Raw genomic sequence first — 17,119 nt, 5'->3', positions numbered from 1 at the left:
CTCCTGAAGTGCAAACTCTGGGATGAAGACCTTGATCCTGAAAAGAATTATGCATATGATTAACTTTAATATGTCAGTAATCCCATTTAATTTAATGGAACTACTGATGCTTAAAGTTAGGCATGTGCTTACGTCTTTGCAGGATCAGGGACCAAGACTCCATATTTGTTGTAGTAACCTGCAAAAGGAAGTAACTATTCTTTAAACACTCTGACAAACATTTAAGTATTTGTCATATAGACCATAAACATAAGTAAAGTTACATTATGCTAAGAGATGTGTGCATCAACACCCAGATATCCCACATGTGTTGAATACATACACTAAGGGCAGCATCGCCTAGTTATTTAGAGTAGGGGCCAGGATTCTATTGCCAACTCAGGCAATGACTTACTGTATGACTGTGGGCAAGTCAGAATTGCTATGCCTCAGTTTCCCCATCTGTAAAACTGGGATAATACTTATCTTTATAGAACATTTTGAGCTCCCCATTTGAAATGCACTATGGGCAAAGTACTTCTATTACATAGTATCATAGAACTCATGTTAAAGAACTCCACTGTGTTATCCACGTGACTTTGTACACAAAATGACTGCATATATTATTTGTTATGCAAACTTATTTCTCTAATTTTAATCCTAGTGATGGTTCTCTGTTTATTTACAAATTAGACAAACACACACACCATAGGGTTTATTCCATGATAGGACCACCAGACACCTTAAGTGCACTGAAAGGCATGAAACTGAATGCAAGAGACTCAATAATTGACCTTTTCTTAGTGCAGCACACGACTAAAGTATTATAGTGACTGTAAAATGCTCAATTTTAATGTTTTTAAAAGGCAATCTATTTAAAAAGTAAGCAAAACTAATCTGAATTGCTGTTTGTGTCAGTTATTTTAGTTTCCTTTCTTCCTTTGAACCAGAGAGCACAAGGTCACAGCTAAGATTTGGTACTTTAAAAGTTAAACATTTACCAAGATTTTTTGTTTTCCCTTTGCTCTCAATCCTTCCCAGGTTTGGTTTCAGTGTTGGCAAGATTTTTTCCCCATACAGAATAAAAATGGATTCAGAGGGCCTTTAGATAGATTAAAAAAACAAGTGTTAAGATATAACTTGTATATATAAATTTCTATATCAAATGCTGAGTAAAGATGTAAAGGACTCTAATAATCTGAACACTTTTTGAATAAGGTCTATTTCACATGATGAAATACTACACACTTTGTATATATTAGAACATCATCCCAATGGTGCAACTTTTTCTCCTAACTTTAATCTTGTTCACTCAGGGAATCTAGTATGAAATGTGCGCTATATGTTGTGGTTTTATAAATTTAAATTGTTGTTTGTAGCAACAAAGCTTTGCAAACCACGAATTTGCCAGCCCAGACACAACAAAAATTTACTCACTTGCTGTTATTCAGGATCATGATGTGGATAATAAGTGAATGATATTTAACTTACCTATCCAAAAAAAAAAAAGTTACTTGGCCCAAGGAATAGAACTGTGGAAGACTGATGTAGTGTAGTTTTAAATTTAACTTAAAAAAGCACTGCTGAAATAAATGTGACAACTTCTCACTCCTCAGAGACATGACGCGTCTTATTCAGATTTGTACAGAATATGCTGATGAAATTTCAAGGCTGTTATTTGGCATCAGCGAGATACAAATTAAGTGGCTTTGTCACATGTCTAAAAATATACTAAATAGTTTATCTAATTTCAAGGACTGAAGATGATGAGTTTTGGCACACAACTATATTCTCAGGCTCAAATACGTGGCAGCAATAAATGTCAGCATACATTTCAAACTATCCTTATTCAGAACGTGCCCTGGGCTGGAACATTAGTAACCTCAATACTCAACGGTATTTTTAGGCATTTTGTGATTTATACCTACATTAGGCACTATTTTCTACATAACTTTAGGCTACTATCTGGTAAGTGTCCAATAAGCATATAAGTGAAAATGAGTATCCTTCAAGTACTAACATTTTCAGAAACATGGTTAAAACTGTTCAAAAAAATGAACAGAATTAAAAGTTAGTTAATGAAGCCCTTGTAACTACAAAAATAATAGTGTACAACTTAACCACATCAACAAAAAGCCGCATTTCATACGGTCTTGGAAAATTCAAAGGAATAATTCTCTCAGCCCTGGAAGATTACTGAAACCACTTCTACATCTTTAGAAAAAAAATTAAAAAAGATAACTTGGGCTTTCTGAACACACTTTAGTTCCTCTCTCTTTAAAACATCAAAGAACAGAGAATATACCCTCCTGCCTCCTACCTCCACTCAAAAATTAATAGTAGCTCTATGCAGCCTACCTTAACTTCCTTGAGAAAATCTTTTTAGGCTCTCAATAGGAAACACTTCAGTGTGAAAGCTAGCAACACAGCTCTCATTTGTGGGGCACCACCTTTGGAACTTGCTGCTTCTTGACAGTCCAAGAAAGCCCTGGATTGGGTGATATCTGGGCATGACCTAAGAAGTTTATTTAGCGTTTGGTTAAGTTTTGACTTTCTTTTTGCTGCATTTTGTATTTTAAACAGCAGATATAACTCAGCATTATACATAGATTTCTCACATGTAATCCTTACTCAGGCAAAATACTCTTAAAACAATGTAGGATTAGACCATATGCTTTTCTTTGGTGGGGAGGAGGGGGGGCAGGGTTGTGTGTGTGTTTTTTGATGCTAGCCCTCACATACTAGAGTTATTTATACACAACACATATGAATATAGACAGGATTTTGAAGAAACAAATCACATATACCCATACACACTTAACTACCATTAGACAGCCAAACAATGTAACTGGCTGAAAGACCTAGGCCAGTTGAGTGCTATTAACCAACTATTTAGTAGTTGCATCAGACAGGGTTCATATAGAATACTGAGCTCAAACACAGACGCTGCAGCAAATTTGGGGCAAAGTTGTGATTTAATCTTAATACAGCACTAAGTGCTACATATTTCTTTGCTCTTCTGTTGCATTTGTAGGACCAACCATCAAACTGTAAATAGGGGGAAAAGGCAGATATTGAACTGCTAGGGAGGTTGACTGGATAATCCACTAAATCTTGTGCATTTCTAGCTTCTACAATTCTGTCCTATAAACAGCACACTACATAAGTGCCACCAATCTTCACCCTACACAAGTCTGTGTCATCTTCAGTGAACAAAAGAGGAAGACGACTACTCAGACTGACCCAATTTTATACAAAGTGATCAAGTAGGGCAGGAAGTTAAAAACAGACTACAGAAATCCCTCAGACTCAAAGACTCCTGAATAAGAGACCCCTCAGGATTGCAAAAGAATTCTTTCTTATAAGGAAAAATATCCAAAAGATAACTTCCAATAAGTTTTAGTATCTTAGAAGTTTGTTCCTGAAATCAATGTTCTTATAACAAGTGCTGACAACGCTTTTGGACACCTGGAGGCACCAGGAGATTAATTCACTAATGTTTTGAGAAACAACATTTTAAAAAATGGTACAAGAGACAGAAACCATACAAATTTCACTTTATTACAAATCGGCTAAGTCCTGAAATTGGCAGAGGTTGAGCCACATGACCATACAAGTTAAAATATGTATGCTTTACCACAGCATGAGACTTGAATTTTCAGCCCTTTGGCTGTAAAGTGACTTCCAGTGGATAACTACACTCAATCATTCTAAATCCCACTGCTACTTTTTCAATCTGTGGGCAATAGTTTTCCCCACTATAAACTTCAACTCCAATCTCTCTCTCTCTCTCTCTCACACACACACACACACACACACTTGCAGAAATAATGGGATATATATAGGTACCTTGTTCAAACTAAAAACCTGGCTTCATCATCACGGGGACCTGAAACACGAACAGATTTCATTTTTTCTCTCAAACTGAGATCACAAACCTACATTCCTTGGGCACCTTAAACTCTCAAAGAAAGCAGTAGGAGTTTTGGGTGAGCACAGAATACAGGACTAGGCTCCTACTAAATTTACTGCACTGAGTAAATTGGGGTAAAAGTGCATCTCCTTCACTTCCTGCTCTGCACAATGGTGGGGAAGAAAGCAGATAGACACTGGTCCCATTTGTAAATAAATCCCTTACTAGCTCTATAGAAACACTTCTATAACTCTTCAGGCCTTCTTGACATAGTTAAATAAAGACATCTATCTTAATGCAGGGGGAGGGCTAGCTCAGTGGTTTGAGCGGCCTGCTAAACCCAGGGTTGAGAGTTAAATCCTTGAGGGGGCCATTTAGGGATCTGGGGCAAAAATCTGTCTGGGGATTGGTCCTGCTTCGAGCAGGGGGTTGGACTAGATGACCTCCTGAGGTCCCTTCCAACCCTGACATTCTATGATTAATTAAGCTCTTAATTTCTGACAATGTTAAGCAATGGTGTGTGTAGTAGTAAGAACTGGACATTAAAAAAAGCACATTTGGTAAGGATTTCCTATCTTCTCTTTACAGCATATGTGCACACACATGCACGCATGCACACACACACACACCTTCCAGCCTCTCACCTCTGCTTCAAAATGGTGCAATGTACCTTGCCTTCATTTCTCTGGAAAAAAAATCTTAATCTTCACAGGGAAGACTTCAAAGTGTCATTCATTCTTTTGCCTGAAAATGTTATTAATGACCTTCATAATGACAATAAAAGTCCATTGATTCTGGCTGTTAACCCTGTACAAAGCTTTAATATTACTACTGTTCACATACAAAAAGGGACCCTCCAGTACAAACAATTTTGGCTAATGTCAGGGCTGTTTACACAAAAACTTAGGTCAGTTTCACTACATTGGTTGGGGAGTAAAAAATCCACGCCCTTGAGTGGCACTGTTAAGCCAAACTAAGTCCCTGCGTTCACACTGCTAGGTCGACCTACCTACTGCCTCTTGGAGAGGTGAATTATCTACACTGACAGGAGAATGCCTCCCAACAGTGTAGAAAGCCTCGGCACTGAAGCAGGGCAGCTGTTCTGCTGTAGTGTTTTAAGTGTATACAAGCCTTTAGTGTAGCGCCCCTGACCTTTTCACCTTCTCTGATTTGAAACTAGCATGGATGCAACCCAGAATTAGCACTAATACAACCCAGAAGTAGAAGTTGAATAGGCTTTGTCTGCAAACAGAAGACATTATATCTATGTGTGATTAATTTAAATTCAAAATATATATTTTGAGTAGACAGTATCTGAAGACCATGCTAATCACAGACCTTTTATTCTTGACTCTTGGTAAAGTTTAATTCCAGCATGCATGCCTTTATTGTCAGTTATTAACATCCCAAAACAGTAATTCTTTTTTAAGATTCAGAAATAATGTTCTGGCCTGCTTTTCCATCTCCCACACAAAAATAAGCTACAAATGTAACTACTTCAGGCTTTTAGAAAAACACTTCCATGGCCAACAATTGAAGATTAGAAAGAAGATAAAGAGCATCAGAATGGGAATATTGAATCTGTGTCATGCAGTTCACTCATGACAAGGCAACGACTGTAATGCCAGGGAGATTTAGAATCTTTAGGTATGGGTGGGAAAGAGAGAAGGACTGCGATGTAATTTGGATCATTGTTGAAAATGATTTCTAATTTAGATCTACAGCCTATTCGTGCCAACCTAAATGTTCCCAGACATCGGAAGTAACTTCATTTTTCAACTTGGATGTTTTTTTCCAGTTCAACGTCGTATAAACAAACTTTGTCCTTCATCCTCTAAACTCGGAGCAGCAGTATTTCAAGGTCACTCTTCCTAGCGAAGGAAGGCCTTGCTCCAGCAACTTTCACTGCAGCACCATTTCGCCTGCAAGAGCCATAAATAAATATGGAATACAAGTCTTTTATTCCGTTTGCCATGCAAATCCTTTACACTGAAAAACTTCTAAGTTAAGCACTCTCTCATTCTTGGTTTCCATGGCTGTCCTTTGCAGGACTACAGATCCTGTAATACTGTTCTACTGCAGGAACATTCCAGTGACCTTCAGTCCTTATTTGCAAATAAAAAGGAAAACAAAGGGCTGCTTATACTTGTCAAGTGTTCTGTTGATGTTTGTAGGAGAGATACAAGGCTTCATTACTCCCAAGAACTGAACTGTTACTGATTAGCAACCTATGTGCTAATGTTAGGTTTCATATCCTCTAACCTAAAAATGTGGCATTATCTGCAAGGGCAACAGAAGGTGCTGCACTTACTAAGACTTTCACGTTTTGATAATAGTAAGAGTATTACAATTTTAAGAAGGCTATATATGAAGTGACATATTTTGTATGCTATCTAAAGAGTTACGTTAGTGGTCTTCATAAAGGATGCGATTTAAAGGATTAATGTATCTCCTTTTCAGTCAGGCTCTGAAGACATTATGAATAACCTGCAGTGAGAATGAAGACAGCAAAATTTTACCCATCATTATGCAGCCATTTTAAAGAAACAGTACTATACGTGATATACAGGGGGAAAGTTATGAAAGAATTTAACTTTATGATTCAGGGCCCTGAATATGAAATCCTACTGGACAGTAAAGCATATTTGTATACAAATTCACAACAGTGTCACTGGTGCTCTTTGTACCTTTAAAGTAAAAGGAAAGGTGGAGAAAAAAAATCACTCAAAATATTACATTTTCTTCTTCTATGAAAGCTTCAGTGCACTTGAACAAAGAAAAATTATTCTGAAAAATAGTTCAAGCTTTGAATCTTCATATTCGTTGTTCAGAATTAAGTATTTTATCACTGTACTTCTTTGAAAATTAATAGTTTCTTCATTCATCTTCCCTTATCTCTACTAAATTAGCAAAATACAGTTGAAGGGCATGCAGAATCCAAACAGAACAAGGTACAGTAGGTGCAATGTAAGGTATGCAAGGAATGTAAAGTGGCCATTTTCTGAGACAGTTCAACTTATCTCCTCTCCTTAAAGCTAGACAATTTCTGTGATTTCCACATAAAACAAAAATTAAACTTACCAGGAATTGCATTAATTTTACAAGCAGTTAATTATCCCTCTTCAGACAGGGAGAAGCAAGTCACTCCTATCCATCCCCCACCAAAAAGGAAGAGGAAACAAAGGCAGCAAGAGATGCAGAGAAATGGTTCTGGAAAGTCCAATGCAGTTCATAACTGAACAGCTGCCCTCCCAGCAAACTATTCGCCATTTTTCTTTGTCTTTCAGCTGACCCCTGCCTCACTGAAAAACTCCCGAGTCGCCAATGAAACACTGTGAAGCCTCCTTCCACTTTAACAGTCAAAGGCATTCAATCTAGCATGCTATTTGACACCAAATCTTGCCTCCGCTGCTGTCTTATTGGTTAAGCTCCTTTATCTGTTAAACTCACAAAGTCTGGATTGGCTGCTCTTGTCATCACTAACCTCCATTGTACACTTCCTGTTTTAAAGTTACCTTGAGATGCAGAACAGGGGTCAGACACAGACTTCAAACTAGAAGGAAACTTACATAAGGAAATATTTAGTAAATATACATAATACAAAAACTGACAACATATTTGACAAAATCTTGCATCTCTGACAGATTTCCTGACACTAACATAGTCATACTACTTCCCACCCCAAGGATTTCTTATTGGCTATCTGAGGTCCATTTAAAAAAATTAAGATAATTTAGGGGCTTTTGATTGGCCAGATTGGTACTGTGCTGATGTTACACAGACAACCTTAAAGCAGTTAATCTGAGAAAACAGCACACACTGGAAAGTTACTGTGTGAAAACAATATAGGCTTTTCTTTATTATATAAGGCAGGAAAAGCAAGCCTAAAACAATTAGACTAACTTTAACTTTAATGTAGCAGAACTGAAGTAATCTATTTGAGCCCTAGTCTTAATTATTTGCACAAAGACCTTTTATAGTTTTCCAAAACAGGTCAGTCATTCTAAGTAATTCTAGTTAAAAAAACAAAACAAGCTTTAAGGTTGAACAATTAAGCCCTCAAAAAATGAAGTGCCACAGTTACAGGTTGCATGTGAACCCTCAACTTTGTGAATGCAGTAAGATACAAGGCATAACTACATTATTATAAATTGTACTGTTTAAGAAAATGTACACATTTGCAGTTGAATGTACATTCTCTTTTTATCAGCAGTACACAAATGCAACTCAAGAAATGAGGTAGATAGCTGAAGTTAAATTAGATGAATACATAGGTGACATATGCCATTAATGTTCACTGAGAAATACAAATAGTTAATACACATTTTACTTAATGTGGAGTATGTTACGAACGGTTCACTGGGTAACTTTCATTAGTGATTTTCATGGACTGTGTGGCGCTCACAGGAGTAGCAGCCAGTAGTAGAACGTTACACAGGTAGCATAATTGTAGAAAATTATGTTGTATTTGAAAAAAAATATATCAAGTAGAAATATTTGGCTACACATCACAAAATGCCCTATCCCATGAACCTCATGAGGATCACAGTAGGAAGCACTTCTTCACTTACTAGATGTTGGTAGGAAAGAACCACTTTGAGTCTCAGGAGCCGTGCTGATTTTTCCTCCAAGGCATGCGTACCTTATGTTGCCTCATGAACTTTACTGTTTCACGTGGGGAAAGGGTTCCATGGTACCTAATCCACTGTTGACCTTACAAAACACTTCATAAATGAAGCAAGTATGCCAACAGAGCCCCGTACCTACCTACTCTAATTATTTCACTCTGCAGGTGTTAGCTCTGCACACATGTACAGCATGATCTTCATTAGCTTTGAGTTTATGAACTTGGCACAATTAAAATGTTCTGTGCTAGCTCAGTACTCAATTTTCAAAGTCTGTTCAGGCAATCAAATCAAGATCCTTTTCCAATGGAACGCTTAAAAAAAGTAGGTGTCAGTGAAGGCTATTTCCATGCCATATTTCAAGAGTCTAATGTCAGTCATTTTTGATGTTCAAACAAAGGTTCTAAGTATTGTTTCTACAACAGGATCCCCTGCTCTCAAACATCTAAACTATTTCTGCTCTTAACCCCACCCCCTACACACTCTCCCAAAAAAACCACACCTCTCTAAAATAAAATCATCACCACTTTCAGGCAGAGAAGAAGCCTGGAAAACTTTAGAAAATTTACAACAACTGAGAGTTTAAAAGTAACTGAAAACACGTGCCTAAAATGGAAATAAACCTTTACGCAATTAAGCCACAGAGGCTGCTATATTTCAAGGTCAATGTTCATATGACAACTGGTCTAATCCAAAACCCACTGAAGTCCATAGAAAGACTCCCATTGACAGCAGTGGGCTCTGGATCAGGCCCAAGATTTATAATAATGGACTAAACACAGAATGTTCTCATACATATACTGAAGTACGAATGTATTTTGTCCTTTGGATAGGGGATTAACAACATCTAAAGAAGCAACGTATTTGTAATTTTTATACCAGGTTTCAAAGAAATTGTATCCCAAAATGCTTTACACACTTACAATAAGTGTTAATTTATCTTTCCCTCTACTATTCTATGTTAAGAAGCGTAAAACAGAGACAGTACTAAAAGATTAAGTTAGACCCAAACAACTGATAGAAATAAATGCATTTCAGAAAATATCTACCCTAGTGGCATATGAAATATTTAGTAAAAAAGTTCAATCTTCATAATATTGTTCTTAAAAATCTCTAAAAATCTAGTAATGCTTAGATTAACTAACTGTAGCACTACATAGTCTAAGGGCTTCTGATCTGCTGGACAGATTGTACATGCTTTATTCTTATCATGAAATCAAGGGGAGTAAAGGCAATACTGAGCACTTTCGAAAAATCCCACCTGAAAGCCAATAAGGGATGAAGATTCTGGAAGACAGCAAGTAAGTTGCACATTTCCACCTCTGACTGATTATATGGCTTATTAGTTATCTTGGCTACTGAAAGTTATCATTGCATGCTTACAGATAAGCGTTGTTTTTTCAAAAGTGACACAATCTACTGCAAGGTATTCACATATACTATTAAAAAAAACAACAGATAGTGGCACTAAAGAGACTAATAGATAAAAATTTCTGATCTCAAGTGCATAGAATCAAAAGGTAGATGAATCATGACATTCCGATGGGCTATAAAGCTGGGAAGCTTGATCATTGTAAAGCACTTAAATTTACAGCACACACATCATTTTCCTTTCTAAATTTAATGGCAATACAGAGTTCTGAATGAACAGGTATTAGGAATTAAAATTATTTATTCTGTGCCTCAGACAGAGAAATTGAGCAAGCTCCCAACATTGTCCTCCCAATGTTTAACTGGAAGGACCACCTTTAACTAGTGTTCTGTCTCTGTCCGTGTTTGGCTTTATAACCAAGACTGACATGGAAGTGGCTTCTGTGATGTGGCAACTGTTCTCAGGTACCTGAATTGATGCTTTCAGGCAACTGCACATAGATGGCCATCAGATGGTGCTGATGCTCCCTCTTAGTCATTAACTGTTTGATATGGATTTGAATCAGCAACCTAGAGATGAAAAGCTCCATATCCAATTATCAGAGCCCCTCAGTATTCTAGTCCCTCCCAACTGTTTAACGTCAAACAGGTGGCTCACAGGCATAAAAACTGTACAACAGAACAGAACTAATTCCGACACATGTTGGACAAAGGATGAGATAAAATAACTGTTAACAAGAATCTGAAGGGTTACCAAAGAGGGAAACAACAAGGAGTCCGGTGGCACCTTAAAGACTAAGATTTATTAGGGCATAAAGCTTTCATGGGTAAAAAAACCCACTTCTTCAGATGCAAGGAGGGAAAGGAATTGTTTAGAATTAGAGGGTATCCACATGAGCTTTTTTGCCCCAAATTTCCCATGGTTGGTCCCAATCATTCAGCACAACAGGTGGGAGTGTAAGCACAAAGATGGCTCCAGGCACCTGCCAGCATTTAAACAGTGTTGTCTAACCCTCTCTTACAGGTCCACACGGCACAGCATTTAAAACACCAACTACTGCCAGTGCCTTGTCTACACCATGGGTGATGGCGACTGTGAGAAATTTGGCACAAACAAGCCTAGTATAGTAAAAGCATTAAGAGTCATACCAGGATGTTACATAGCATGGGAAAAATATTGGCAGAGAACGTTACTAAGAACTGGACATAATATTTCAGCAGCAGTTGCACCAGTGACAAAAACAATAGTAAAATAATGTCTCTACTCCTATTTGAGATTCCCCTATTTATGTAGTCGTGGGTTGAATTAGCCCATTTAGCCACAGCCTCACGCTGGGAGCCCATGTTCAGCTGATTATCTATGATCCCCAAATCTTTTTGAGAGTTACTGCTTTCCAGGATAGAGCTCCTCACTATTTAACTATGGTCTACATTCTTTGTTATGAAATGTATACATTTAGCCATATTAAAATGCATAATATTTACTTGAGCCCAGATTATCAAGCGATCTAGATTGCTGTGTCAGTGACCTGTCCTATTCATTACACAATCATAGAACCATAGGGTTAGAAGGGACCACAAGGGTCATCTAGTCTAACCCCCTGTCAAGATGCAGGATTTTTCGTGTCTAAACCCTCCAAGAAAGATGGCTCCAGCCTCCTTTTGAAAACCTCCAGTGAAGGAGCTTCTAAGACTTCCCTAGGCAGAAGCAGTTGACAGAGGCGGCTCTAGACATTTCGCCGCCCCAAGCACGACGGCATGCCGCGGGGGGCGCTCTGCCAGTCGCCGGTTCCACGGCTCTGGTGGACCTCCTGCAGGCGTGCCTGCGGAGGGTGCGCTGGTCCCGCGGCTCCACCGAAGCCGCAGGACCAGCAGACCCTCCACAGGCACGCCTGCGGGAGGTCCATCAGAGCCACGGGACCAGCGGACCCTCCACAGGCAAGCCGCCAAAGGCAGCCTGCCTGCCACCCTCCCGGCAACCGGGAGAGCGCCCCCCGCGGCTTGCTGCCCCAATCACGCGCTTGGCATGCTGGAGCCTGAAGCCGCCCCTGGCAGTTGAGTCTATTTACCACTCCCTATATTTGCATCATCTGCAATCCTTATCACTGATTATTGTGTTACGTCTTCCAGGTCATTAATAAAAGTGTCATCAGCCGAGGGCCAAGAACCAATCCCTGCAGGATCCTAGTTGAAACACACCCATTCTATTATGATTCCCCATTTACAGTTACAATTTGAGAGAGTTATCACTTAATCCATATAACGTATGCCATCTTTTATCATTCTACTTTTACAATCAAAACATCATGCGGCACCAAGTCCAGTGAACTATAGAAGTCTAAGTATATTACATCAACACTATTACATTTATCAACCAAACTTGTAATCTCATCAAAAAATATAAAGTTAATTTGACAGGATCTATTTTCCATAAACCATACTGAATGGCATTAATTACATTATTCTCCTTTAATTTTTTACTGAGTCCCATATCAACCACTTGATTATCTTGTACAGGACTGATGTCAGACCAGTAGGCCTATAATTACCTGCGTCATCTCATTTACTCTTTTTAAATATTAGCATAAACATTAGCTTCATTCTAGTCTTCTGGAATTTTCCTAGTGTTCCAAGACTTATTGAAAAATCAGTATTAATGGTCCTGCAAGCTCCTGTGCTAGCTCTTTAAAAACTCTTGGATACAAGTTATCTAGACTAGCTGATTTTAAAATGTCTACTTTAATAGCTGCTGTTTAACATCCTTCCAAGATACTAGTGGAATGGAAAGAGTTATGATATAATGTCCTCCCCTCCCCCCATACAAAACAGAAATATTTATTGAACTCTTCTATCTTTTCTGTATTATTGATAATTCGACCATTTCCATCAAGTAAAGAACCAATACCATTATCAGGATTATTTTGTTCCTAATATACTTTAAAAACTCCTCCTTATCGGCTATAACTGCTGGCCACAGATTTCTCCTTGTGTTCCTTTGCTTCCTTTGTCTATTTCCTACCATATGTAGTTTCTGATTTATTTTCATTCTATCAACTTCCCCTTTCTTCCATTTATCTCGATTTTTTTAAAATACATACACTTGCCTTAATTTCCCCTTAAACAGGTCAGTTTTTTAACCAATACAGTTTTCTTCCTTGATTGTGGGATTACAGATTTTTAGGCATCTAATAAAGTGCTCTTAAATAATTCCCAATTATCGTTCACATTTTTGTGATTAAATTCTTCCTCTCATCTGATTTGACTCATAATTGTTTTCAGCTTTCTGAAGTAGCCCTTTTAAAGCACCAAGTGTGTATATATCACTACTCTGGACTTGATTCTGTTTGCACACTATAAATGTGATCCAGTCGTGACCAATTGTACTTAACTTATTCATATTTAATTCTGTGATAATGTCCTCTTTATCTGTCAAGAGAAATGTAGAGTTTCCCTCATGCTGGATGCAACAAATTTTGAGTTAGGAAATGGTCATCTTTCTTATAGTAAGATCAGAACTGCCCAAGTGACTAATTCAGTCTAACTGGCCAAGTGGATACAACTTGCTATAAAGTTTTGACCATCCCTACTTTTATAGAATAAAAAAAATGCAGATTTGATTCTGCACTGTGGTCTTCTGTCCAGATTTTGTACTTTAAAGGCATATGAATGAGAGAAGAATCAGCTTTACTTAAAAAAGCTTAAATATACATATTAAAGAGAAGCTTCTTTAAACAAGGTGTGCCAACAAGTCAACAGAATACCTGCCAAATATCCTTACTCCACAACATAAAACTATTTCCCCCTCAGTTTATATAAGCACTCTGCACTGATTGTGCTTAGTATAAAAATGAGATCTGAGCAAGAATGGAAAAAAACAAAAAACAAAACCAACCTGTTTCCCAATCTTCACTTTTGGTAGACAGATGAAAAATAGTTAAATAGCATCAAAAGTTTTAATCTGACCTCAATTGTGTCATTTTAGTATTTTGTGCAAACATTACAAGTTATTGGTGATAACTTATCTGAGTGACTTTAGCAGGCATCATATTTGGTGGTACATGTTTATAGTGTGACCTGTTACTGTGAACAGACGGAAACAATGTGTGATATTTTAAATACTTTATTTTAACTTGGACTTTAAATATTCCCTGCATAAACAGTATGTACAATGATGATTTTGCATTCATAATCTCTTTGCTAGTATCTCAGCACACGTTACAAAAATTAAATATGCACAACTCTCTGAAATAGGCAAGAATACTACACATTTTATAGAGGAGGAAAGAGTAGGACAGATTAAACAATTTGCTCAGGGTCAGCCAGCCAGTCAGTTGGAATAGATTCTAGTGGCCCTGATTCTCTGTCCCCTATACAACTACTAAATAACAATCCTACTCTGCTGTGTAAGGGTTTCCAGGGTCAGTCCCAAACTAAAATACTTTCCAGTTTACTCGATCAAGAATTTTGTGTCCACTCTGAATGGCATTTAAACTCATTCATTCCAGTGTTCAGTAGGAATAAAGAGCTCTAGCTAAAAGCAAATTCATTAACATTTGAGTGAAAAAGTTGTGATTCATAGTGAAAGATGAACCCAAACAAGTTATGTTAGAATATATTAGGTCAGGAAGAAGTGAACAGCTATACACTAGGTTATTTTGTTTGTGGCCAATATAAAAAAAGTTAACTATGTCTTGCATGCTGCCATGTCCTTTGCTCTGCACCACAATTCCTAACAGTTATCACACTGACATGAAATGATACTTTCAATCCAACTGCACAGACTCTGGCAACTAATAAGGGTACTTACAAGGGCTTATTCACAGAGATTCTACAATAGACTGGAGCTCTCAATACCAGGAGTTTCTTCTTGAAATCTTATATGGGACACTGGGCTTAGTCAGAAATAAAAAACATGATGATCATTTGCTTCTGAACAATACACCATTAAGGCACTACACTGGGAGTCAAGAGTTCCGAGTTCTAAACCCAGCTCTGAGTGACATGCTGTAAAACTTCAGGAGGAAAGAAGGTCTAGCAAATAGGCCTCTGGACTAAGATTTAAGGCACCCGAGTTCAGCCACGTACATCCTGTGTGACTTCGGGCAAATTATTAAAATCTATCGGTGCCTCAGTTTCCAAATCTGTAAAACAGGAATAGTACTTTCCTTCCTGACATGGGTAACGCAATGATAAAACCTATTAATGACTATGGGATGCTCAGATATCACAGCGATAAGAGCTACATAACTTTCTAGACAGAATTGGGAGAGTGACTATATAACGGGAATGACTAACACCTACTTACTTCACAGAATGGATTTCAAGCCTATTTACTATGTTGTTTAATACAGACTAACCCGGCTACCCCCAATGCTGTTTAATGTTTTCATTTATCTCAGTTTGAGAAATTAAAGTAAAAGTAGTCAGTTTAACTTGTGTATAGTTATTGTCACTTTCAAGGTTCTTCGTGCTGCCATATTTGGGTTTCAATCACCACATGGGAATGTGTTTAAAAATCTATTGCTTTAATTTGATGATTTCTCATTGTGAAGACATTTCTAGTGGTTTTAGTTGTTTTAAGAGTTTCCTCTCCCCTTGCACCCCCCATTAAGGTTAAAATATTGGGTCAAACTTTGAAAAAGAGAAAAGCTTTTGAGATCCTCAGATGAAAGATGCCATACATGGGCAAAATAATTTGGTTACTATTTTATGGTTGGATATCATCCCCTATTGGGAGTCGATCCTTGCTCAACTTTAGAGAAACTGGGATATTATGGGAATGTATTTCAGATGCAAAGTTTAATAACTTGAGGTTTTGCATGACAATCCTGGAAGACATTCAATACCCATCACTCATTGTCACAGGAGATATAGCAAACTTCACTTAGAAGCCCTCCCCTCAACCTAACAGCTGGATTCAGCGAGTAAGCGGTAGTTAAGTGATAACAAGAAAGCACCCGACCTTTTCCATATCTCACACATTTGCTGTACAAGAAGCACTATACACTATTGTGTAGGGATCTGCTCACACTCACTGGAAAAGGAGGAGGAAGTGCTTTATAAACAAGGTTATTACTTCAGTATGTGTGGTGCTGATCCTCACCCACAAGGTGACACAGGACTCGCCCTGCTCCACTCATTTGAGTTGCCTGGCTGTGCTGCCTCAAAGGGTTCATTTCACCCCTTTATTCACACCTGCTTAGCTTAAACCTCCAGCCCACCACGTGCTCCCTGAACACCACGGAACGTTCCCCTTGACCTTCTTGCCACCCAGGGCATCCAGCCCCACTAGCACGGATCCTTCTCCAACACGCCCCTTGCTCCCTCCCCCAGCCAGCCAGGCCACCGTACCACCCCCCCAGCGCCCGCCCTTCCCCCACCCCGTCAGCGCGAGAGGGAAAAGGGGGTGCTCCACTTTCCTGTCCTCTCCCCGGTCCGCTCTCCCACAGCCAATCATCACGAAGTCCTCGCTGCCCGCCTCCGCGCCACCAGCCAATCGGCGGAGATAAGGCGGCTCGGCCAATGGGAGCGGCAGGTGCTGGTGGAAGGGCCCACCCTGAGAGCCCCCGCGTCGGCCCGCCCCCCTGACCGGATCCCTACCCCCGTCCTTCACTCACCAGCCAAGCCAGCGCCGCGACCTTCACCTCCTCTGCCCGGGGCCCCGAGGGGAAGGGACCCGCGACCGCTCTGCCTCCGGCCCGGCTGAAGGGAGGCGGGGGGTGACAAAGAACGGAGCGAGCGCGAAGCGGGCGAGAAACAAGATGGCGGCTGCTCCGTGAGGCGCTGGAACGGACGCTCCGCCCCTTTCCCCCCTCGGGCGAAACACTGCGCATGCCCGTGACTTCATGCTGGGCCTCGCGAGGTGTCCGTGGTGGGAGCGGGATGGTGGGGGGCTCACGCCTCCCGGCAAAGGGGAGGGGCGGTCCCAGGCGGAGGCGGGGCCTGGGACGGGGCGGCCAGGGAGGTGGCTGAAGAACCCCGGAAGCTGAATAGCACATACGGCTCCGCCGCCGCCCCGGGACCTGCATGGGGCATAACACCCAGAGGGGGCCGGAGCTCTGCGCCCTCACAGGCGTGGGGTGGGGGCTAGAAGAGGGAGGTCATGGGAGGGGGCTCCCCGTAGGACAAGGGATCACTGATCTGGCTGGGGGTAGGAGGAGAACCCAGGAGTCCTGACACCCCTCCCCTCCCCCCCAGCTGGGGCATGAGAGGAGAACCCAGGAGTCCTGAT

General features: G+C 39.8%; 1 protein-coding gene across 1 annotated transcript in view; it reads right to left on the bottom strand.

Annotated features, from left to right (window-relative positions):
- Positions 1 to 16,681, bottom strand: part of LOC115637464 (nuclear transcription factor Y subunit gamma-like) — a gene marked incomplete at its 3' end in the record, with an annotated part of 47,917 nt that extends 31,236 nt beyond the window's left edge. The window contains 1 exon segment of the mRNA XM_030538714.1: positions 16,506 to 16,681.
- Positions 16,682 to 17,119: the final 438 nt, after the last annotated feature.

This window comes from Gopherus evgoodei, chromosome 20 (assembly GCF_007399415.2).
Source record: "Gopherus evgoodei ecotype Sinaloan lineage chromosome 20, rGopEvg1_v1.p, whole genome shotgun sequence".
Taxonomy (NCBI): domain Eukaryota; kingdom Metazoa; phylum Chordata; order Testudines; family Testudinidae; genus Gopherus; species Gopherus evgoodei.
The sequence above is the reverse complement of the archived record's forward strand: the minus strand, read 5'-3'. Positions and strand labels throughout refer to the sequence as shown.